A 26712-nucleotide genomic window follows, 5' to 3' on the forward strand; every position below is an offset into this window, starting at 1 on the left:
AACCTCCTTTCCAGTCGCACCTCTTTTCTGCTTTAGACCCTGCTTCTGTACCGCTGACCTTACAGACCAGGTCTGGATTATGAAGATTGTTGGGCTCCCTTTCTGCCCTTGACATACTAAAATGTGACCAACTGCAGTATTCGTAATGTCTGATGCTGAGCTGATTCCCAAATATAAATGTTCTTTACAGAATCCGCTCCCATCTGATTAGTAAGCAAATCACCACCCACAACTAAGGGGACAGCGGAAGCCAGCCTCAGATGACTGAAACCCCGAAGTCAGTAGCTCTCCTTCTCAAAATTTCCGGCGGGTTATTATAACTAATGCCTTTTCCCACCTCCCTAAGCAGCCGAAGCTTGACTCAGTGATGATTCTCTCTATCCCACAACCGAGAGGAAGTGGGCGATCAGCAAATTGCCCTTTTGCAGGAGGCTGGGGACGCCCCTGGAAGTTCGCTTTCATCCTCCAGGTTTTCTGCCTTTTCCCTTCCCCCTTCCTGCAACGCCCCCGCGCCTCCTCAGCCTGGGGATTTCCCGGCGCTTCGCCCGCCCTCTCCGCACCCCCCAGATAAATCGGTTCAGAACTAGTCTGGCTGGGAGGCCTGAGGGCTGAGAGCAGCTGACCGGCCCCGGCCGGGGTCTCACGGACTCTCGGGGTCTGGCCGACACGGCCGCTCCCGTCACTGCGGCGCGGGCCGAGCTCACGGCCGCGCGCCCGCCGCCGCCGCCGCCGCCGCCGCCGCCGCCGCCGCCGCCTCCATGCTGCAGCGCGGGGCTCAGTTCCACGCGGCCAGGAGGCCGCCGTTGCCGACACGCACAGCCTTGGGAAGCCTGGCTCCCGGGTCCGCCCCGGCCGCGGCCGCAGCCCCGGACCTCGGCTGCTTGCCTCGCGCCTGAACTGCGGACTCGCCCCAGCTCGGTGGCCAGCGGGCGGGGCGCTGTGTGCAGCGGCGCGCAGGGAGGCGGTGAGCGTGTGCAGAGCTGCCCGAACGGAGGACTATGTATGTGTGTGCGCGTGTTTGCGCGTGTTTTTCATTCTTCCCTTGAGAATGTGAATTGTTTAGCAGCTGGCTGCTCCCTTAGGATTCTTGACTTTGGGGAGCTCTGGGCTGTGAGCACAGCCCACCCATATAATTCATTTTGCACCGTCGGTTATATCAGGAAAAAAAGCGCAACTGGACGGGGGTGGGGCAGACCAACGAAACCGTCTGGAGACACACACATACACACACACTCACAGGAGAGAGGAAGAAATGAAAGACTTGAGAAGACTTTGATAACCTCCCTGCTGGCCCTTCTGTTTTCCGGAAAGATCCTGGATGTTGGCTACCTTTTCCAGTCATCTTGGCATGTCTCTAGTGTTTTGTAAGCCGCTTTCCAGCTAGCTGCGTGTGTGTGTGCGCGCGTGTGTGTACGCGCGCGCCTATCTGATGCATTTGACTGTCTTTTATCCAACTGCCCAGAAGCAAATGTGTTAAGTCGGCGATGCCCCTTCGTGCCCGGGTTCTTGCAGAGCTCTGAGGACGCCCAGACCCATTTTCCTGACTGGATTTGGAGCGGCTGCTGGGCTGTGGACCCAGGTGTGTGGATCGCTTTATCCAGAAGCTTGGAAAGCGCCAGTATTGACCTGCTTCCAGGTACATCACAAGGTCAATAGAGGGTCTTGCAGCCCTCTTGTTTCCGTGTATCTACACCTTCTTCTCTTGGCCAGAAGGATATTTACGTTTTGGTCCACAGCATTTGAAGCCAAAAGTTCAGCCCTTCGAACTGGTTTGCTATACAAAACAAAACAAAACAAAAAAGGTAATGAGGATTGCTTATCAAACTGCTTAACAAAATCCCCGACTCTTCCTCAGCCCTTTATCGGCTCCCTCCTCTCCACCAAAATGTCACCAGCTCTTGAATTACGTGGATTCGGGTTGGAGGAGAACTTGAAGGAAACGTGATTAAAGGGCTATGCGAGAACGCTCTCTTTGCTGCCCGCGGTCCTGTGGGCTTCGAAGCCAATCGTGAGAAGGACCGGTTCCCTCCGTGCTGCTTCCTCCCCGTGCAGTGCCGGGTGTGCGTGTGCAAGTGTGAGTGCAAGTGCGCGCGCGCCCGGGTGCGAGTGTGTGTGAGTGTGAGCGTGTGTCTGTGTGTGCGTGCGCGGCCGCCCTGCCTCTGCCCGCTCCCCGGGCGCGGAGCCGCGGGTTTCATGGGGCGATTGCAGAGGATCCCCCACCCAGCGCGACCTGCGGGCAGCGGCGGCAGTGGCAGGAGCTGCCTTTCCGACACCCTAGGATGCGGGTGCTGAGCTATGGCAAAGGGCAGCGAAGTGACGAGCGAGACACGCGTACGACTGTGAAAGCCACCTGGAGCCACCTTGCCGGGATTGTACCTGCAGGCAGAAAGTCTTCCTACGACCGTCTTTTCCCCTAGAGGCACCAGGTAACAAGCCAAGGATTACTCGCCTCACCCAATTTCCTTTAGATCTTGTTTCTAGTGTCTTATCTGCATTGCAGGCTACTTTACTTATTAATGTTTTGAAAATCATTGGGAAGGGTTGAGTATCCAAGGGCGCCTGCTCTGTGATTTTGTAATACAATTTCTAGTAGGTGAAATATACATCTATACCTGAGCACTTAATCTAGTAGTGAAAGCTTTGGGAATATGGATGTGCTCCACCCTGAGGATATTTTTTGAGAGCTAGGCGTGTGGAACCTGTCTGATGATGCCAGAGATCAAAATTCTGTTTCCTTCAGGCTATGGTTGCCACGGACCATTTGGTACCCAACCCTCTCCAGATTGTGGAGTGTGAGTGGGTGTTTGGTTTCCACCCATTATTTAAACCAAAGATCTTTTTTACCCTTTTCTACCTCTGGTGCCAGGTTGTTTTCTTTCCTTGTTGTGGAGGAGCTTGCCAGATCTTTTTAGTAGTTGTAAATTACGCATCTGGAGACTTTGACTTGAAATGGAGTTTTCTTGGAACTTGGTTTGCATGAAAGGGAATATATTGTCACGGGTGTGTGTCTTGAGATATGGTGTTTAACTGCCAGGGCGTGCTTTTATGTAGCAGAATAAATCCATGAAAGAAGTCATTTTTATATCTAGCAGAACCAGGCTAAACCGATAGCCACCACCCAACGTTCTCTCCAGCTGTATTGTCTCCGTCACGTCACGGAGAGCGGCTCCTGTGCGCGGTTTTTTTTTTTTTTTTTTTTTTTTTTTGTCTCTGTATAATAGATACTTTGAATTTCTTTTTCTGGTGCCTTGATTTACAAGGAGCAGGTTGGATTTGCGACTGCCTAATTAACATATTGGGTCTGATATGTTAAAATGAGATTCCAATGGCCAGCTGAAGCAGAACAAATTTAGTTAACTTCCAGAGCCCTTTACCCTGGCGCCTTTTTTCCCTGAATTCCCTTTCATCCTATCTCAGCGCCCGCCCCCAAAGGAAAATTTCACTCCCTTCTCGAAGACATTAGAATTAACAAGATAAACCACTTCCAAAGTAGTCTCATCAATGTTTTATTCCATAGTGAAGACGGTCTGAATAATTTAGCTAAGGAGTGTTAGTTTGTCTCCCGCCTTTGGGAGCTGCTTTCTGGCTACATTCAGCGGAGGACTTGGCCCAGCCAAGCTCAGGGTTCCCTGCTTCAGGAGGCAGTGACTGGGGCTGTTGGGGGGGCGGGGGGTTCTGTTTGCTAAAGCCGCTTAGGAAGTGTAGGGGCGCTGCCTGATTTTCCTCCACTCGCTGCGTTTCTGTAGATATCCATATGATGGCATTTGCAGACTTCTAGCTGGCCCATAGCTGCTCTGCTTGTCCCTGCGTACTGACGTCCCCAACTCCTCTTCGAGTCTGGGCTCGGCTGCTGCTGCAGCCCTCGCAGGCTGGTGGTGCTACAAGGCCATGTATGCAGCGGGCTTTGGGGGCTGGGCTCTGCCACTGCAGCTGGCAGGCCGGCTTTGACACTTTCTCCGGGCGGGGCGGAAGAGCTCAGCGGACCCCCTGGCAGACAGCAAGCGGATCGTGGCCGAGGCGGCCGCCTGGATGTGAGAGGAGGGAGATGCCCAGAGCCACAGAGGAGCGTGGAGGGCGGTGGTGTCCTGCCTTTGCCTGCAAACCTTTCTCTCTCTCTACCTGTCCCTCCCCTCGGCAATGAATATTCAAGAATATGGAAGGAAAGCTGGCTACAAAAATGTCTTGATATTCAAATACTGCATGATTTATCAGGATTAAAAAGCTGAAGCTAAGTGTGTATTTCCTAGATTTCCATTTGTTCCTCTTTCTAACCCCGCTTCTTGCTCTCCTCGGTTTGATCATGTCATTTATACCCGTATTGTTTCTAGTTGAAACACCTCTGTAAAGTCAACTAACCTTCCTCCCCAACCTGGTACCCAATAAACGTGAAAGAGGAGGACATGAGGGCCACTCTTCAGATAGATTTGCTTTGTAACTTCAAGCTGCAGGGATAACCAAGGAGTGATACAGAAGATACCTCGACTTTAACAGAACTTCCCCCTCTGAGGTCCCGGGTGGGTGGGTGTGGGAGGGGGGGGCGGGCAGTGGGCGGAGGGGAAGTGTATTGCCTGGATTAAATAATAAATAAATGAAAGATAACAGATAATTGGGAATACATTTAAAAATGATTTTTTTCTTTTATTTTCCTTTTTTTTTTTCTTTTTCTCTTTTGATGAATTTACTTCTAATCCTCTTATCACTCAGAAACTCTTAGAAATCTGATTTGTGTATTCTAAACGTCTGACAAGGACACCACTTTGTCCTCCCAAATTACCCCAGAGTACTATTACAACAGTATTGATACCATACTTACAATATTTGTTAGCAAGTAAGTTATACCTATCTAGAGAGTGCCCAAGAAAAAAGAAATGCTGGTGAATATAGGTTCTTGGAAAATAAGGTGTTTTCACCACCTCCCACCTATTTCACTTTCTTCTGGCCTTTTCCCACTAAGGATTCGATTTTTTGCAGGTTAAGCTTTGTTCTTCCACCTTCAGCCTCAGGGAAGGTAAAGCAAATGCATTAAAATGGATGCTGATTGCTCAGAAACCTAAACAGATGATGGTGTGATGCATGTTTGAAAATGTCACTCATTGGTGCGGATTGGACTTAGGTTAAAGGTCATAACTAAATAGAACTACTAGCACACGGTTACATGCATAGAGGTTCCTAAGGGGGGGAAAAGATTTCTGCTACCTTTTTCTTCTCCCTTTTCTGGAAAAATGGAGAGGGTACAAGTTACTTTGAAAATCTGAGTCCACTGTCCTTGCTAAGAATTGTCTTTAGATAGAGCTGGCCTGGCTCACTAGCCTGACTCATTGATGAATTAACACTTCAGGTATTGATAGGACATTTCCCAGCCAAAAGCCTCCTTCTTTGTAAGCCCTCTTTCAGTCACTATTAATAGGGACAGAACAATAGGATATCTATAAGAACAAGCATAAGCAGATAGGTGAAAAGAAGTTGTCGTTTGATTCCTGTACCTTGGATAATTTCTTTTAGACATTTTTTTCTCTTTCTCTTTTCAAGAGGAGAATGACCTTGAACACCAGGCTTCTGTTCTTTCACACACCTCTCTCCTTCCCTCATAGATCTAATGTGTGTATGAGCACACACAGCTTGTTTTTGAAATATGAGATTCCTGTGCTGATGTTCTGGGAGAAGTTCATAAAGGTTTAGTTCTGACTGACACCAGCCAGAAGTGATTTCTTTCCTTTTTCTGAAGAGGGGATAGCAAGAGCTGTAGTTACCTGTGGGAGAATACCTCCACCCTATTCCCTCTTCAATTATTTTTGTCTCCTCTGTCACTAAATGGATTTTGCGTGTTGAAGCAGTATCTGGTTATGGCATTGGTGTTTAAATGATCTTCATATGTTATGTCATGTTTTATCACCCTTTCATCTTTTCATGAATGGCTCTCATTTCCTTTGTCCATTTAAATCAGTTATCTTGATCTTGTTGCTGTTTGAAGCACTTTTGGCTTAGCAGTTTTGCTGAGTTTTCTTGCTGGTGAAATTGAGATCTTGCTTTCTGCTGATGTATTGCTGTGTTGTTATATGGTTGGGATGAGATGCTTGCAGGTGTCTAACAATATTCCTGCCTCTACATGACACTACTACATAATATCTACTAAATTATGTATTTTAAAATAAATGTATCATAAATAAGATTGCTAATAAGTTTTATTGACAATTTTGAGGCTGGAAAAAGGAAGCTACTTGAAACTTCCTAAAGGCTTAACTGGCTAACCTAGTAGCTTATTTCAGTGATTTTTATTTTCTGGTTACTTAAAAATGTAACATATTGGCATTATCTTCAGGGTTTTGTATATAGTATAATGAATTTTATGTTTTATGTATTATTGAAGAGTAAAACTGGAAATTTGGACCTTATAGGTGTGAGTGTGAGCCCCTAGAATACATAACTAGCAGATAATTTTGCTAAATCATTCCAATAATACACATGTGCATACTCTGCCTTGTTCAACAAGCCTTGGACTGAGACTACTTATTCTGGTTGCAGAGCCCACATTTTTATTCCCATGGCATCCTTCAATCATTGAGGACGGTTTAGAACCTAAGGCTGTATAATTTGTTCATTACGTGGTATGTGCATAGTGAAATTAAGAAGTATTATGTTCATAATTATTGAAGCTATTCCACTTAGAGGTGAACCATTTTTAGTATGCTCTACCAAAATAAATTGTATGTTATTATGAAAATTCCAGTTTCATGTAACAGAAGACAGAAATGTAAGAATTTAATTCAAAGATAGCCAATGCTACTTTTAAGCTTTTTCATCATTGTTGTGAAGGATACTGTGTTGACAAAATAATTTTTACTAAACATAATTTAATTTTACACAAACATTTTACATGACATAATTTAATACTAATTATGAAGTTGATTAATAAGTGGTAAACATTACAATGGAATTACATGTTTATATAACTCTGCTGTCCGTCATTTCACTGATTCCAAGTAAACCACATGAAAAGTATTTATTGTTTAAACTGCAAACTACATTTGTAATATTTCTCAGAAATTGGTTTTCATAGGCAGTGTTTAAGTTACATGGTCACATTGGCAGGAAAATGTCAATTGACAAGTTTGTTCTTCTTAGAAAATATGTCTTCCTTTGGGCATATACCCAGTAATGGGATTTCTGTGTCAAATATTATTTCTGGTTCTAAGTCTTTGAGGAATCACCACACTGTCTTCCACAATGGTTGAACTAATTTGCATTCCAACCATGGCACATATTTACCTATGTAACAAACCTGCACATCCTGCACATGTATCCCAGAACTTAAAATAAGAAAATATATCTTTTTACAAAAGAAACCTTTCAAAACTCAAAAGCTCACACTGTTCTTGCATTTTTTTTGTATGTGTGTGGGAGCATGGATATAATTTATTGCTCTAAAAAATCTTCCAAATCAAATATTTTGAAAATGGTATTATAATCCTCGTGGGAAACAATTGTAGAATTTTGATAGAAAATTGAATCTATTTTAGATTTTACAATAATAAAATACTCTAGAAAAGAAGTAATACATTAAATGATTAAGGTTTCAACAAATTCTGGGAGCAGTTTCTGAATTCTTAGGAAAAAACAACAAAAAATAATTCATTCAATAGATGCTCAATCAAAAATAGTATATTTAATCTGGAATGGAAGCCTAAACAATGCTGTTTATCTTGATCTGTTTTCACTCCACCACATTCAGCTCTTTTGAGGAAGTGCTAAAGAGCCTTGCAGGACAAACTTCAATTTACTTCTTGATTTCAGTGTTCGTTTTTATTCCTTATTTTCTATCTTCAAGTAGGTTTTCCATGGATTTTAGTGGTATTACCTCCCAAGTACTAGAATATTTGTATTAATGTGATTTACTAGTGGGGACATACCAACTACATTGCTATGAAGCCTAACTTTCTCTTATCTCTTTTGCAAATATAGGATGTGGTACTTTTCTTATTAGTTAGCTCTCCTTTTATTATTTTTTTATGGTGTGAAGATTTGTCAAGTTTTTGAGTGGTTTATTTACACTTGTTTTTATAAGTGTTTAGACATTTGTACAGCAACATTAAACTACATATAATTTATATGGCAGCATTGAACGCTACATGAGTAGTGAATATGCTTTATTTTATGTGGATAGATATCTTGAGATCATTAATATTCACAAATATTTTAATTTGGAATCCCACACTCAATAAAACTAGGTCTAACTTTAAATGAAAAGTTTAAGGTTATTTTTAGGAATTATGTTAGGATATTTGCCATGTATTGACTTTTTAAATATCAGACACTTAAACAATGTATAACTGGACATTGGGACCTGACCTCAATAACTCATTTTCTTAGTAACATGAAAAATACAAACAAATGAATAAACTTGAAAGTAATTTATTAGCTGAAACTTTTAGTTCTATTTTGATGTTCTACACTTTGTAGTAGGAGAGAGAGAAGAAATTAAGAAATCATGGCTGTGTTTCGTAGAGGTTGGTATTGTGCAGCAGTTAAATTAAAAGGAACTATGGAATTCTGCCTCCCTCGGTCACAGTCCTGTATAACCTTGAACAAGTCTTTGAACTTCTCTGAGCATCATAATCCTCACCAGAGAAAGAGGGCTAATAATATGACTTATGCAATCAGGCTGTCTGGAGGTTTCAGTGATATAGTTCATTAGGCACCTGACTGTTATTATCATTGTCATCATCACCATGATCATCTCATCATTAGCTAGCGTAAGCATGAAGAGGGAAAGTATAAAGGAGGTGACAATTGTATGGCTTCAAAAGCTCGTCAGACCAGGGGTCATATAGTCCAGTGTCTTCAGGAACCAGGCAGAAGATGTAAAGCAGAGAATCTCGCTGAGTTTAAGAAATCATAGACTGTATTTCTAATACACTGGAGAGTGCATGACTTACCCAAAGATGTTCAAATTTATTCATTTTAATCTCTGATGGACATGGCATTAGACAACTTGTAAGTTCTCCTGACATGTATATTAAATCTTAATTTTTTTTTTAAAGCATCTCTGCCAAGTGGTCATCTTGACTAAGCTTGAGTAACTTTAGTAATTCCCAAATCACTCCACCTAAAATATATTATTTCACTTTCATATAGATGTATTATAATTTTCTCTTTTAACTTGAGCCAAAACTCTGGCATCTTGTAGCTTCTAATTATTTTTAACATGGTAGAAAGAGGCACACAAGTCTAATTCCTAATGGTAGTACTTCAAGTATTTGCGCTGAGTTCCTTGAAATTTCCAAACCACAATTGCTGTGCTTATGACTAAACATATCTTGGCCCTAAACTGGTTTAGGACAGTTTTCTGTATATCATGATTTCAAGTCCTTTTGCTTTTAATGGTCAATAAATGTTAGCTGTCATTAGTCTTCATCATCACCATTTTCTGGAAGGTCTTCATTTGTTATCCAAATTTTCACTTAAGCATGCCAACAACCCACGTGGGTAGACTACCATCCAGTTAAGCAGCGCCATTACTTGTGTGCTTTTGGAGCAGACAAAGCAAGAAAATGCTGTAACTCTCCAGCCTACATTCATTTTAGACGTTACAATTTGATCAATGTTTTCTTTCCCGCTGAGCCTGGACAAGGCATTGGAGTTCTTAACATATATACCTCTTTTTTAAAAAATTAAAAATCATTTTTAAACATTTTTGTGGGTGCATAGTAGGTGTATATATTTCTGGGGTACATGAGATATTTTGATACAGGCACGCAATACGAACTATGCACATCATTGTGAATGGGGTATCCATCCCTTCAAACATTTATCTCTTGAATTACAAACAATCCAATTACACACTAAGTTTACTTCTTCAAGATGCAACAACTGGTCAATCTGAACACTGGATTAAACGTATTTGCTATTATGAGTTCTGGCACTTTTCGAACATTCAGATCATTTGATTTACTCATGATAACCAAGTTACTTAAATCTTTTCCAATAAATAGTGAGAGAAAATTCACTAATATATTTTAATGTTATTGTTCATAATAAATATGAACAACAATGAAATGGAGCAACACAAGAAGAGTACATTTTCACCTTACTCTAAGGTGATTGGCTGGCTGCATCATGAGCTCTCTGTTCTAGACAAGAATGACTCAAGTATATGCTTTAATTCCATTAACACATATTTATTTGGCATTTAATGCATACTTAGATTTTCTGCTAATCATTTCTCCTTTAAGTCACAGAAGCCAAAATGGCATAGATGCCACTCTAGAAAAGTTGCAATCTAGAGTGAGAAACAAATATTCTTTCAGAGAGGAGCCCTAATCCTGAATCAGTCTTGATGACATTCTCACACCTTTTCCTCTAGATGCCATTGATCTCTATATTATTTACTAAATTAATTTTTGTTACCTCCTCCATTGTTTAATAAAATCGATTATTAAGCTCCTAGCAGTTTTTCAGCCTCTATATGAGGTTATCTAATTCCTAAAAAGGGGAAAAATAATTTGAATACAGAAGAAAATGACATGTAAACTTACTTGACTAAGTATCCTGGTCAAATGAGTCTTTCGGTTATCAACATTATCCATAGTCTTGAATGGTATTGTCTTTAGGCATCCTGTTTAAAATTTTTTTAAAATTTTGCATTTGATGTGAATTCAAATAGTTGTCAAGATCAACACACCACATATAAATATAGTTATTTCCTTAATGACTTCTTCATTATGTATGTTAGCAATTGCGGAAGACCCTTGGGGACCAATCCAAGACATGTTTAAGGCAGTTCATAAATTTGCCCCTTCTTTTGTTCTTTCTGTCTCAACTGTAAAGTGTTTCTTTGATTTTCTTTGCTCTTATATAGCTAATTGTTGTCAATGTACTTGCCTTCCTTTTAAAGTTCGTGATAGGAACTTACTAAGAACATAAATAATAAGGTTGCTAGGTACGTTGGTAAAATAAGGACCTAAGGCTAAATAAAAGTCTAAGACTTCATCCTCTGAAACAAGCACGTGAGCTTTCCATGTACTTGCTGAGGACAGCACTGAAAGATGCTAATATAACTTGGATAATATATAATAGATGACGATGACCATCAGCATCATTTCATCATATTCTGAGAAGGTGGTCTTTTCCTAGCACTGTAGATTTTTACTTTTCTGTACTCTATGCACTAACCCTACAACTTTATCATGATTGTCTCTGTTTTTTAGAGGAACATATTGAGGCCCAGTGTGGTTAATTTGCTTGCCCATGATTATACAGCTAAGATGATAGGGCTAGAATTAAAATCCAAAAATTTTTGATTCTAAAGAGGATGCTCTGTCGGCTACACCTAGGGGATTGCCCTTTTTATCCTACTGCTTATGGCTGTTTTCCATTGATTATTACAAAAAATGTGTTTTTAATCTCCTTCAAGGATGATGAGCATCCTCTGATCATATATCCTATTTTTAGTTACTCATGTGCTTATGGTACTCTATAAATTGCCATGTCTTATGTAGTTTATAAAAACACTTTATCCACTAGGAGATTCTGTAGTTGTTTATATTGAGAAGGTATTTGCATCCTGAGTCTGGGATATAAATATATACTAAAACTTTTTGATAAAATAGACTGTGTGATTTTGGGTGATTTGCTGTCTTTAATTTTCAGTTCCCATCTGCAGGAGGGACTGGCAAGCCATTTAAACGGACTGGTATGCTGTAAGTAATAAATAAATGTTCAGGTTAACATGTTTCCTAGTGCAAAAGAATCAGAACATACTGCGATATCATGGTGGGGTGAAACTTACAGATCATTCTGTCCATCATTAACACCCTGGCATTTTTCTTATCATGCTCTGCCTTCCACTCACCTCTTCTTCTTTTGCTGTACTATTTGTGTAGACTGCTGTTGATGCTCTTAATGAGTGCTTCAGGTGTTACTCTTGTTACCTCTTCCCTTTGGCAGAGAGTGGAAAAGAAGTCACTTGACAAACTCATTTTCTCATCTTGAATCACTGGTGTTATTCTGTGACAGAGGGGCTTGATGATAGGCAGTCAAAATCTGGGGCTTAATTCCAGATATAACTGTTATCAGGACAATCTTTTCTAAAGTAAGCCCTGTGATGTTTTCCTATCTGTAAGCTATGTTGTTACCTCTTGAATTCAAAATGGCCACAAATTCATTGCAGTGCTTCTCATCAAGAATAGATGTGTGTTTCTCTTCTCTTTGAATCTGAACTGGCCTTTTTACTTGCTTTCAACAACAGGGATTGCAGAAGTGATATGGTATAATTTTCAAGCCTAATCCTCCAGAAACTATGTAGCTTCTACTCTTGTTCTTTTCAAAAAATGTTACCATTATGTGAAGAAACATGGATTCCTCTACTGAGGACAAGTGACCTGGCTAACAGCAGCTCCAATGACCAGACATGTGGATGAGGCCACCTGAGACCATTCACACATATTAGAACCTCCAGATAATTATAGTCACAAGAGTGACGCCAGGTGAGACCAGCAGAAGAACTAAGCAACTCAGGCCAGCCCAAATTGCTGACCCACAATTCATAAACAAATAAAATGGTTGTCACTTTAAGCCACAAAATTATGTAATCAGAATAGATAACTGAGACATCTATCTTAGGTACTGAGACATAGCCAGACACCATACCTCTCTGGAAGAAAAGCCTGGCTCTCTTTTTTAAAAATGCTTTCAACAAATATTTGTTAAATATCTACCATAACTAAGCATGATGCCCCTCAATCCATGCATTCATATATTTTTAAGGCGGAATATATTCTTTTCTTACACCTTTGGAAATATTTGCTGATTTCTCAGTAGGTAAAATTGTCTATGATATTTCCTAACATGTACATGATAAGTAATTTTGATTTGCCTAATTTATAACTTACTGACTTATCGTTGCATTAGAGAAGCTCCTCTGAAAAGGTTATCCTCTTGTGCTAGGAGTAATGCTATTCACCTAAAACCCAAGGGAAACTTTGACTCTTTTTTCCTCCAAGTGCTATTTGGGCTTGATTTAGTTCAGTGTGATATTCTGTAATTTCTCCAAGATTTCATTGTATCTTCTAATTATATTTTGGTGATTCATATTTACTATTCATTTCTTTTGCAAATTAAATCTATATTGCACAATTACTTTATCCTGGGCATTGATATTCATCTTCTTTTATTTAATAATATCCTCATTCATGTATCAAATTACTCTACAGGAATTTGACATACTGTTACAGGTATAATATGGTGCAGGGCATAGGTCATGGGGCATTACAACTATAATTTCATAACTTTCTGAGTATTATTTATTTGCAGAAAATACATAATTAAAATGAGTGTATTTGACTTCAGTGTTTGTATTTTTAGTAAAACAGATATATTTGTGAAGGGGTACATGAAAATGCATGTCATAGTCACTTCGATATTTTCTTCAAAGCTATTTTGTAATTATGGGTTGAAACCCTCCCTGGATTATGTTGAAATAAAATGTTTTATTTATGTTTTCTTTTTGGTCCTTCTTACTGTGATCTTAGAATCTAATGTAAGATAGGTAATGTGTGTTATGCTTTTTATTTGAAATTTCTACTAGTAAATTCTAAAATAACCAGGTTCCATATGCTGCATATGGCAATATATGTATATTGCAATATATATACATATATATCCACATACACACTACATATACTATGTGTATTATATACAGTGCATTATCATTGATTTTCTTGGCATATTTCTCAATTTCCTTACCTGTAGAATGGGGCTAAGGTTGATGACCATCACAAAGGCTGTTGTGAAGAGTCAGTGAAATAATGTATTCCCAGCACCTCACACATCACTGGCAAATAATGGAATGCTCAAACAGCACTAGCAATTATTATTATTATATATTGAAAGTGAGAAAATTACAGTTGTACATAAAGAATAATTGCAAATAATTTTATGCATAGCATGATGGCTCTTTAAAAAAATACGTCTTTATATTTTACATGTTAGACTGCAATATTTGGCCTTAGTAGATTGTCAGCTTTCAAGTCTGTTTCTAGTTTATTCTATCGAGACACAGGACCAAAGGGATCTTATAAAACAATGTCAAGGCAGTACTTTTCCTTAAAGATTGATACAGAAGGTGTTAAAAAATATAATTAAAATGAAAGCAAACTTTCCTACAGATGTACAGTAACTAACTATTGTTAAACTAACTGGGATATTTTAAAAGCAACGTCTCAAATGATGTATGGTTCTAATAATTAGGCAGGACCAATTCAGGTTGTTTAGGGTTTTGAAGTAACATAATTTGGGAAATCTTTTAAAGAAAAAAATTATATAAAGTTACAGACACAAAAAGTAAGTAAAGTATCTTGGAAGGGGCTTTTGTATACCTTTTTTTTTTTTTTTTTTTGAGATGGAGTCTCGGTCTGCCCAGCCTGGAGTGCAGTGGCGCGATCTTTGCTCACTGCAAGCTCCGCCTGCTGGGTTCACGCCATTCTCCCTCCTCAGCCTCCCGAGTAGCTGGGAGTACAGACGCCCGCCACCACACCGGCTAATTTTTTTTTTTGTATTTTTAGTAGAGACGGGGTTTCACCATGTTCACCGGAATGGTCTCTATCTCCTGACTTCGTGATCCGCCCGTCTTGGCCTCCCAAAGTGCTGGGATTACAGGCGTAAACCACTGCGCCCGGCCAGCCATTGGTTTGGTGGTACATGTTTCACTCTTATTAAGGACATGTTTGAAGAATTGAGGAGAGATGAGTAACTTGATTTTGTTTTCTGTTTGGGAAAATCGATCTTATAGTAGCTTAGACTAATTTGTGTAACTTTTTTTTTTTCCCCATTGATGTCTATCTCTTTAATAGTTCTATTTCTTTTAAATTGAAAATTAAAATATCGTTTAAATAGCTGTGTGAGTATATGACTATCACACTTATTATTCTATTGGGATCAAAATAAATGGACAAAAGAATATGTGTAATTGATGGCCAAGTTTTCCCAATGATGTTGGGGAAAGTGGGTTTTTTTTTTTTTTTTTTCAATTCTAAGTGTTGTCTGTACCATTACATTTTGAACACATGGAATAAATAATTATCTCTAACGTCTATATTAAACAAAGGAAGCAGATTCAAGGGCAATTTAAAACCAAGATAGGAAATGTAAGTGAAATATATCACTTTTGTTATAAAGTGTGCATTCAGGAGGTGCTGGTCAAATACATGAATTGATATCTACATTAATAAATAAATATTGATTTTGGAATGTGGCCATAAAACACTAAAATTTACTTACATGTACCAATAGAAGGAAACTAATTTTATTTTTTGTAGTCATTACCTCTCTAATGGTGTATGTACTTTTAGTGATAGCATTTTGTAACATTTGGGGATACACAACAAAGAAAAGAATCCTAATTTTTGAAATATGAAACAGCCTTTGAAAAACAATGTCATATCATTCTAAAGATTTTTAAATATTTTCTGTGTTCCTATATCCCCTTTGTGAAATACAGTCTATATTGGGAATGAGAAATTAGTGTCAAGTCTCTCAAACTGATTCATAGCCCATAACACAAAACTTTCTTGAACGGGGTAATCGGTATTGTAGAATTATCAGTGATGCTTAAGTGGAGAAACTATGTGAGCTGAATTTAAATGGAGTTAGCACTCACTGTTTCTGAATTGGTGCTATCAATAGTAATTTGAAGATATGCTTTGCCATTTTAAGCTGAAATGATAAATTGACTATATATCAGTCCAAGATGGAGTTGAGACCTCCAGGTGAACAATGTGTAAAAACAGTGAGACAGATGAAATTATGTGATGGTCCCAAGCTTGCTGGAGTTCAGGTTCTGTAACTTACATTTAACAGAATATTTTTGGTTTCAGCATCTAGAATTAAGGCTGGAAAATAGGGTTGTATCACTTAGAACTCATTCAGCAGGAAGTGAAAAACTCAACCTAAATTGCCTCAGCATCAAAGGAATATTTTTGCTCAGACAACCAATTGCAGGATTATTTTCAGGCATAGCTTGACTCAGTATTTAAAAAGTTGAAAAATTAGGATCCAACTTCCAGCTCTAATTTCTCTCTATTGGTTCCTTTCTTAGATTTGGAGGGATAGGTCAGGGTCGCTTCGTATCATTAACGACACCATGTCCAAAGGCTGATGGAGAAAGGCCTTGAAGCAGAGGAGGGAAGCAAGAGAGAAAGTGGGAGATAGAAACTGTTTTCTGACAGTCCTAACAAAGATCCTTACATTGATTCTTTTCAGCCCTAATTGTTTGACTTGGGTCATGTTACCATCTCTGAACTTGGTTGGGAAGAATCAATGCGCTATTTGATTTATTTAACCCTTCCTTCTTCTTGTCTTCTCTTTCTCTTTCTATCCTTCTTTTTTTTCCTTTCTTTCAGAAATAGTTTATCTGAGAAGCCATTTTTCTGTCCCCCATGTGAAATTCAAAAACCGATAAACTTTTAGTGAATTTCTAATATTTTGGTTTGGTAATTAGTGTTTCCTGATTTAAGATTTCTTAGCAAATTTTGTTATTTTAGGGAAACAAATGGAAAATTGTCAAGCCACAGTCTTACAGCAAAATATTTGTAATGGCTGGGTCTAATAGAATTTTACGAATAAAATTGCATATATTTTTCATTGAGAAGCCCACAACTGTAATATTTGTATAAGCAAGCTTTGTCTTACTGTCATAAAACAGTAAAGGACCATATACATGTATGAACGTACACATACTTTCAAATAAGCTTATTTATTTTTATCAAATACTGAATCTCTATTAATGTGCATGCTATATATTGTACTGTTCATAATTATCATACTTTAAAAAAGTTTACAAATAAATTTAAGCTACAAGATTGTGGAAATATAATAATTTTTTTTTGGCCGGGCGCGGTCGCTCAAGCCTGTAATCCCAGCACTTTGGGACGCCGAGATGGGCGGATCACGAGGTCAGGAGATCGAGATCATCCTGGCTAACACGGTGAAACCCCGTCTCTACTAAAAAATACAAAAAACTAGCCGGGCGAGGTGGCGGGCGCCTGTAGTCCCAGCTACTCGGGAGGCTGAGGCAGGAGAATGGCGTGAACCCGGGAGGCGGAGCTTGCAGTGAGCTGAGATCCGGCCACTGCACTCCAGCCTGGGCGACAGAGCGAGACTCAGTCTCAAAAAGAAAAACTTTTCTTCATTTTAAAATGAAATAAAGTATAGTAAAATTATAGAAGGGAATATGACAATGGCTGCATTTAAATATAATTTTTCTTAAAAGTCTTAGGTAACTTCTTTTTCTCTTTGTTAGAGAGAGATCACACAAGTGCTGAAGAATTATTATAGCTTTGTGTTTGTTATCATGATCTATTTTTGAATTATCTGAAATATAGAATTCTCCATTATGATTTATCCAAGTCATGCTCTTTTTTCATAGGGATAAATCCGTATTTACTTATCAACTTCCTTGTAACTTTGTACTATAATTTAATTTTAAGCTTATATGAGACAAAAACGTACTCAAGTTTTAACTGAATTATGATATACCATATTTTGTATTGACTTCTGGTATGATTACAGTTAGAGGAAGGAAATAATAAACCTTTGAGCTGGTGAGATATAGGTCAGTTTGAGAGTCTCTGCTTCAGTATAAGGTCAGCTCTGCTATTAAAGTTAAGCTTTCCAACCCCCTAAAGGGTCATTGCTTTTCTCTCAGGACCACAGCATTTCTAGAGTCATTGAATAAATAATTTTCCATTTGACAAATAAAACAGCTGAAATTAACCTCTTGTGATGATACGATTAGACTTTGTGTCCCCCACCCGAATCTCATCTTGATTTGTAGTCCCCACACCTGCTGCCTTGTGAAGCAGGTGCCTTGTGAAGCAGGTGCCTTGTGAAGCAGGTGCCTTGTGAAGCAGGTGCCTTGCTTCCCCGTAGCCTTCCGCCATGATTGTAAGTTTCCCGAGACCTCCCCAGCCAGCTAAACTGTAAGTCAACTAAACCTCTTTCCTTTATAAATTACCTAGTCTCGGGCAGTTCTTTATAGGAGTATGAAAATGGACTAAAAATGTGGGGATTTAAAAAATATTCTCTGTGTTTGAGTTCCCAAGTGGCATGTCAGCAAAGTAATCAAACACACCTGTGTTTTGTAGGGGAATCAAACATGGTTCAGTTACTTGTGTATGTAATTTCTATTAAGTGGTTTTGAGATCAATTTTAATTATAAACTTTCAGTGTCTTTGCTATAAAGCTGTGTGAGAACATTAAAAATATGTAGGCCTGACTTTCTAGTTTTAAGGTAGGGCAATACCAACTTATATTGTTATTATATTTTAATTGCACTGGCAGGCTTCTTAAGGTCTAACACATTCTTTAAAAGTTGCATACTTATTTTGTTACAGCTAACTTCAATATTGTGGAGATGGAAATCTGAAAGTCTCTTTTTGTAGTCATTTTTTGGTCAGAGTACTCTAAAATTTATTAACTAATTATGGTGAAATCACAACTCAGCATTCCATTTGGGAGGAAGTTGCTGGCAGCCTGTGAAGAAAATAATGCAGTGTGGTTAACTAATGTTCCTGTTTCCTATAGTGTAATGTAACTAGTTTAATAAATTACATATGCAACAATAATCTCCTGAATTATCGAGAAGGAAATAGTTCCTAGGCCTCTACAACTAAGATATTGCAGAGTCAAATACCTTGTGCTTCAAATATTCAAACCTCTGCTCCTAACTTCAGCATGGGTAGCACATACTCCATATATTTCACTAGATAAAGATACTTTGAAATATTTAATATTTTAAATACAGTCCAAGACAGTATACTTTTGTCATTTCAATCAATGTGGACCGAAATTTGAACGACTGGTTAATTTTCTTGCAATTAATCCTTTTGTGAAAATTTCATTGCCACCATTTAATTAAAATCAACAATAGATTGTTCATAATCATGAACAAGGAGAATATACTGTAATATAATATTATATCATTTGTAGCCTCTTCAAATAATTCTTCAGAAGAGAGAAACATTGAACTAGAAGGTTAACAGTGAAAGTAGCATATAGCAAAAAATAGAAAAATAGTGTCTTTTCCAGTTTGGGTAGAGCAGATTTATTGTATGATTCTGCAGGGAATCTGCAAAGTGCTCTAAACACTCACTTTTAATTGAGATAACCCTGGGTTTCTTGAAGTGTAACCAGTGACAGACTAAAGTAACATTTTGATTAAGCAATGTTGAATTTCGAAGTACTGTTACTCTACATTACTGCTGGGAACCTTAATTGAAGTGCAGAATCTGACTAAAAACAACAAAGGCAACTAAACAAAAACAAAGAAGCAAAAGTTCTAAATCGTGCTTTTTAAAATCAGTTTCTTCACAGTTTATCTCTAAGTGTACATACATGCACATACACATTCACAAGACTTCCTTTGTTCCTCTATTTGGATTAGATAATGTCCCTCCTGCTTCTTAATTTTTTTTTCTTTTCTATGTCTTATTTGCAGAGTTGACTATTTCCAGATAAAATATCCTAATCATAGGCAATCAATTGCCAGTTTAATTTTTAATGAAGCAGCTTTAAGGATGTGCTTTTTACTAGTATTTTTATTCATATTTTTCTAAGATACAGATTGCTTTATTATCTTCATCATGATTAATGGATGAATATTTAAAGATAAATAATGAATGAGAGAGGATAGTACAATTGTAGTCTGCTGTTCTTCATGTAGTACTCTGTGTTGTAGTCTAACATTGATATGGTTTGGGTTGCTGTCCCCACCCAGATCTCACCTTGAATTGTAATAACACCCATATGTCAAGATTGGGTCCATCTGGAGATAATTGAATCATGGGGGCAGTTTCCCCTATGCTGTTCTTGTGATAGTGGGTGAGTTCGCATGAGATCCATTGGTTTTATAAGCAGCTTCCTCCTGCTCTGGGCACTCATTCTTTCTCGTGTCGCCCTGTGAAGAGGTAACTTCTGCCACAGTTGTAAGTTTCCTGAGGCCTCCCCAGCCATGCAAAACTGTGAGTCAATTAAACCTCTTTCTTTATAAATTACCAAGTCTCAGCTATTTCTTCATAGCAGTGTGAGAATCGATGAATACAAACATTATTAGAAGTAATAGTATACAGATATGGCATTGGAATTATTCCTAAGATATAGTTGGACAGGTAAACTGTAATTACAACAAAGTTTATTGCTGTGTGACAGTTGCAAATAGCATATACTGGCCTTTAATGATCGTTTCTAAAAGTCATATTTAATTTTATTTGACCTATAATTATATTAAAATGTGAATTTTTATTATGAATTTTTACATGTACAAGGTAAAAAAAAATGTCAAGTATAACAGCAAAAACACATTTAAGCAACTTTATACAACCTAAGTATTCATCAGTGGTGTGTAGGTTTCTTATTCTGCTGTTTAATTAAATGAAATAGGCCTATATTTGATAATAAAGTAAGTTGCTGAAAATATGTGGTTACATAAGAATGGAAGCCATTGTGGGCATGTTTCTTTGGGTAAAAACGTGTATGTACACACATATGCAAACACATATAAATTCACATTTGTGAATTTACATCTTCTGGAAGGATACCTACATAGGCAAAAAGTAGACGGGGTACTTTCTAGGGTGGGAGGTTCTAGGGTAGGAGGGGCAAATGATATTCAACTTTATCTTTTTTATAGAGTTTGACATTTTTTACCTTGTTCATGTAAAAATTCATAGTAATTAAAAACAAATACATGTTTTAACAGAGATTTTTATTGTAGGTCAAATAAAGTTAAATATGAGTATTTAAAAATGATGATTAAAGGCCAGTATATGTTAGTCACTGTGCTATTAAATATGTATGTGCCAACTAAAACATCAATGATATTTGAAAATTATTTTTCTATAAATAAATTGAAGAAATTTGGCAATCAAGCTTATCTGCAATGTAATTTGTATTATATGCAACAGGCTATATGCCTGGCTGCTACTGGGAATTTCACTAACAGTGAGAAATACCAAAAATACGAATTTTTTGAGAGTTTTTGCTATGTCTTACAATGTAATTTTATGGAGGGAGTATCTGTAGAACATGAACATCTAATTTAAAGTAATACTAAACTTTTGACTTATGTGATAAAGGATATGTCATTTGGGGGCTCTTTTTATGTGCAAAGTGTTACATTTATGAAGACAGGAATATTGAGTGTATTGTGCATCTCTACATCTGGCCCTGGAACAATGTCCACTATGTAGATTAGTGATTACACAATGAAGTTAAAAATACCATTTTTTTCCTACAATTTCAACATAATTTTAAGATTATGTACGTATAATACAACTGTGTATTCTAATTTACTCTGATGTATTAGACAAATTAATGAAAAGGATGAGAGGCTCTGCTAAGATGCTATTCTAGAAAATTAATAATAGAAAAAAACACTGAATTCCACATTAAGAGAGAGAAACATTTTATTTGGGTTTGTACAGAAGAATGAAGCTACTACACTTTTGAAAACTATTTTATGTCATATTTAGCAGAAATATATTTGCATCGATGCATATTCCTAGAACAGAAGAAGTACTCAAATTGTATCTTTCCTCTGTACATTTTCAATAAACTTGATCAATAGTATAAAAGGATAGTTTTCACATTTAACTTTCATGGCAGAACTCTAAGGAGGTTAGCTTTTAAAGACTAATCTCCCACTTTTTATTGAAATATAATTCACATAACAAATAATTCATCCTTTTAGCGTGTACAATTTAGTAGTTTTTATTATAATTACTAAATTGGTAATATATAAGGTTGTGCAGCCATCACCACCATCTAATTTTAGAATGTTTTCATTATCCCTAAAAGGAACTCCATATCCGTTAGGAGTCACTCCCCATTCTGCCTCTCAGGAGGTTATTTCTGGAAAACAAGCAACAAGTAAAAGAAAAACAAACACACGTACACAAAAACCAAACTTTATAGAAAATTCATTTTCCCAAGGGCCTTTTTCTTAATCTTTAGGATAATTAAGCCATTTTTTGAAGCATTCCTCTAGGTATATTTTTCTTTTGTCAAATGGTTTGATTTTGCCAGATTCTCATTTATTAGTAGCTATACATTTGAGTCTAGGAGTTATCTAACAAAATTCTCATTGACTTCATGAAATCCTAACATTTATAAATGAATTTCCATTCTACTTTTCCATAGCTATGTTTATGATGTTTGTAATTCAATGTCGTATGATGTTTGTAATTCAAAAGTATTGATAAAGGAATCAACAACATGGTCAAAGATATAGATATCTCTGTGTTAATTTATGTGTCCATTTTTCTATATTGGTATAATGTGAAGAGACATTTGAATTGGGCTAATTATATACATGAGTAATTCTTTAGTGGATATTGTAGTGACAGTTTTCTGCTTTAAGCAATCTTGTTATTTCAAAGACTTGAATAAATACTACTAGGTTAAGAGCCCCTTTGTATATCACTTGAAATTGTATATATTTTTCTTTTCTCTTGAGAAACAGTGAAATGTACTTAGTTTCTATTTGTGAAATTGATGATTGAGGGAATTAATTTTATTTATTGCAGCTAAGAATATTAGCATTTACTTAGTTTTTATTATTCTAGGCTTTAGTGACATTTAACTGATAGGTACTTTCAAGGATGCTGAGTTTCTTTTTGTTTGTTTTCACAACTGCTTCTGTAATATGTGGTGAGAACTCTAGGAAGAGACTGTTCTGTAAAGGTGAAGCTAATCTAATCATTCGATAGTGAGTTCTTGAATCCTCTCTATGATCTTAAGTTTCTTTTACCCCTCATTTATTCTTAACAATATCTTGCTTTTTTCTCACTAAGCTACCAGTGAAGTCATTTCCCAGAGTAGGCAAAAATAAAAGATTTCTGTCTTTAGTCTGGTCCTCTTTTTCTCTTGTCAGGTTTTGCATCTTTAACTCATTGATTTCTTCATTCAATACATATTTATTGCTAAACATCTTCCTGTTCCATAAAGAGTGGTAGGATCTAAAGACTCAGCAATAGAGTGAGACGTCATGTCTACAAAAAAATTTAATAACTTGCCAGGTGTGGTGGCATGCACCTGTAGTTCTAGCTACTTGGGAGGCTGAGGTGGGAGGATTGCTTGAGGCCAGGAGGGTCAGGCTGCAGCAAGCCATGATTGTGTCACTGCACTCCAGCCTGAGCAATAGAATAAGACCTTGCCTATAAATCAATGAATAAATAAATAAATAAACAAATAAATAAATAAATGCTTAGCAGTAAACAAGAGAGAGATGATTGTTGTCCTAGTTGAATGTACAGATTAGAAGGGACTCAGATTCCCAAGAATTCATAGATTCAATGTATTGAGCACCAATCTGATGTCTGATATGGATAGTAGCATTGAAGATATTGAGTGGATTTGCACGTGTGGGGACTGTGATGAAACAGGAAACTTCATGTGCCCTGGCAGTGTGTAAGGTGACATCTCAACATCAGACTCACCTTCTTTTGTGTCTCCAGTCAGCGCATACTACATAAGGCACAAAGATGGTGCATGTTGGACTCTCTGCTTATGTCAGGTCTGCCATTCTGACTCACGACTTCCCATTTAGTGTGTAAACTATTAAAATCCAGTTGTTAGGCTAGATTCATCACCACTTGCTTTTAAAAATTAGATATTTGTAGATATTTATAGATCTGTGTAGCTCTTTGAAGGCATTGAAGATGCCATATGTCTCTATATTTGCAAAAAATACATTCTGCAGTTAATAAGTTCTGAGGATTTTCCCACTTTTCTTTTTATTTTAGATCATGTATACTGCTCTGGCTCAAGTGCTGGGTTGAAAATTTCTTTAAATATTACTCTTCATTAATCAAAAACTCACTGTCCTATGATTGTTTCTTGTATTGCACCATCAGATAATTTATCCAACAACAGGAGCAAGGGATTTTACTGTTCAACCAACTTCGTGCTTACTTACTTGTGGGTTACATGTCCGTGTAGCTTTATGGCCTTGAAACGGTTTTCTATTACTTATTTGTAAAATAATTCAATTGTTTTGCTTTATTTCACTCTCTTCAACACACTAAGATATTCGAAGTTTCCTGCATTTATTTAGCTTAGACAAATACCATTTTATTTCTCTGAATAAAATGTCCTAATTGTATAGTCAGTGTAGCTGATACAAATATTGTCCAAGGATAACTAAATTGTTTGTAGTTCTCTAAACGCGCTAAGCTATTTTATATTTCGGTGTCTTTGCTTTTGCTCCTCATTCTGCTAAAATGTCATTTTCCTGATCATCCTTTAATTAGTCATTCAATAGGATTTCCAAAATCTCCTTTGGAAGGAGGTGTTCCCAGTGCTTGAAAGTTGAAGTTAGTGTCACATGTCTTAGTTCTCATACTGCACTCCAATCATATGTACTGGTGAGACCACAGGCGGGTTTCTTCTAATTAGCTTCATAAGTTGCAGAATCAGTTCCAGGATCTTTGAGAAGTTGTTTTTCTGAGAACTTTACTTTTTTTGTGTAGTGCCTGTTTTGTATTAGAGCATTATTTCATTGTCGCACACATTATATTTAAATCATTTATCCTTCTATGGACATATGAGACAGACACTGATATCTTTGAGCATGATATATTTAGCTTCTTTTAATTTTTTATCCAAGTACCTAGAAAGGTGCTTAAGATATTATCAACCTGAAACAGTTATGTGTAAAGGCATTAATGATATCATAAAACACAGGTGACAGTTTTCTCAGAGATTTTCTCTGACCCTATTAATGTGAAGCAAAAGATTTACTGTAGAATGATATCTGAAAAACTTTTATCAGTAAAGAAGTAAGGGGAAGAGCTAGGAAGGACCTATATACATTTTGATTTAATTAAAGCGTTCCTCTGGATTAAATCACTTTAGGGCAAAGACCTTTTTTTCAGTTATGTAGATATCTTTCTGAATTGGCAGTTGGATCATGTAAATACAAGAATACTGTTAATATTTCTTGTTTCAAAAGTATAATGGGAATTGTTGATCCTATTCAAGGGTTTCTGAAGACTTCTTTTGAGAAATGCATGTCCTTAAAAATATCATATTCTTGGATTATATTCTTTTCATTTGTTTGATATCAATCAGTATTGTTTGCTTAGAACTTCTAATTCCATGTTTTATATACTGTAATTACTATTTATTTGTTGTCAATTTAGATGTGCAGTAATGAAACATGGAATAGAATGTCCTTTCTTTTAGAGCATTGCTATTTTGCACTATATACTTTTGAGAGAATATAAATGAGAAAAGATAATTTTCTTTTACTGTATTCATTTAACACATATAACTGCTTCAATCATGGGACATAAATTTATCTACTCAAATTTTCATTGGTCACTTGTAAAGTCTTTTATATATGATTAGAAGTTATATTTTCTTGAGAGTTTCCTTTGATATTTATATTAGTTCTTTATCGTTTTGCTAATTGTTATTTATATAAAGGTATTTCCTTTTAATTAAATGAATTTAACTGGAAGGCTTAACAATTATAATCTGGATATCTCTTCTGTCTTACCAACTGTTGGGGTGAATTAGGTTGAAATGGCTTATATAAAGCTCTGGACTCTCTTCTTATAATCCTCCCTCTTTTAATTTATACTGTATATTCCTGCAAGATAAATCTTCGTAAAGTGCTTCAGTCAAGTAATTTCCCTACTCAAAAACCTCTAGAGGTCCCTCATTGCTTACTAAATTAAACCCAAACTTTCTCTCTGACATTCATAGTCCTCCAAACCCCAATATAATCCAGCTCTAGTCTCAAATATTACTATTCCTCTGTTTACACTGTTCACAACAATAAGACAGAATTATTTGGCTTCCACAGACTCTATTTTATTTTTTTTTCCACTCTGTATTTTTCTGGGCTTGTTCTTCCTGGAACACTTGTTCCTGTGTCATTTCGTACTGTTCAAATCCAGTTGATCCTTCAGAGCCCATCTCAGAAAACCATGTCTGTGAGAAGCCTCTCCTGATTTATTTATTCAACAAGTATGTACTTTCCCAGGCATTAGTCAAGCGTACTGTGAATGACAAAGACAAAAATCCCTATTATCCAGAGCTTACTTTTTAGCTAGGGCAGGAGGATAATAAATGAAGAAACATATAAAATAAAAAATAATGATTTAAATATATAAAATATGAAACGATAAGAAATATGAAGGAAAATAGTGAATGTAAGATATCAAGTGTGAAATTTGAGAGGGAGGGCTGGTATTTTATTGAGAGTGATCAGGAACATGTCAACTCAGATGAGAAGGTATTTTTCAGAGATGCCTACTGAGAGAAAGAATTAGTCATGAGGATATCCAGAAGAATAGAGCCTGAGACAGGAGTGAGTTCAAGAACCTTGGGGCAGAAGCAAGCTTAGCATGGTTATAAAATAGTCAAAGGGCAAATGCGGCCGAACAGAAGTGAGTGAGCAGAAGAGTCACTGAAGTCAGAGAGGAGTAAGTCCTGGGGACCAGTCAAAGGACTTTGGCTTTCATTATGAAAGAGATCAGAAGCCATGGAGAGTTTTGAGCAGAGACATGACCTGAAATGACTTATATTATAAAGGATTGCTCTGGCTGCTGCCCTTGAATAGACTCTAATGACACAAAAGGAAAACAAAGGAGGACTAAAAGCTATGCTGATCAAGACTTAGTGGTAAATTGAACCAGGGTTCTGGTGTAGGAAGTG

General features: G+C 37.2%; 1 protein-coding gene across 5 annotated transcripts in view; it reads left to right on the forward strand.

Moving 5' to 3' along the window:
* The first annotated feature begins 702 nt into the window (after positions 1–702).
* LRFN5 (leucine rich repeat and fibronectin type III domain containing 5) overlaps positions 703–26712 on the forward strand; it is a 284289-nt gene continuing 258279 nt past the window's right edge. For all 5 annotated transcript variants that reach the window (XR_003120478.1, XM_025391964.1, XM_025391967.1 and 2 more), the window contains exon 1: positions 703–2426. The gene's annotated coding sequence lies outside the window, so the exon portion shown is untranslated. The remainder of the gene's footprint in view (positions 2427–26712) is intronic.

Source organism: Theropithecus gelada, chromosome 7b (genome assembly GCF_003255815.1).
Source record: "Theropithecus gelada isolate Dixy chromosome 7b, Tgel_1.0, whole genome shotgun sequence".
Lineage (NCBI taxonomy): Eukaryota > Metazoa > Chordata > Mammalia > Primates > Cercopithecidae > Theropithecus > Theropithecus gelada.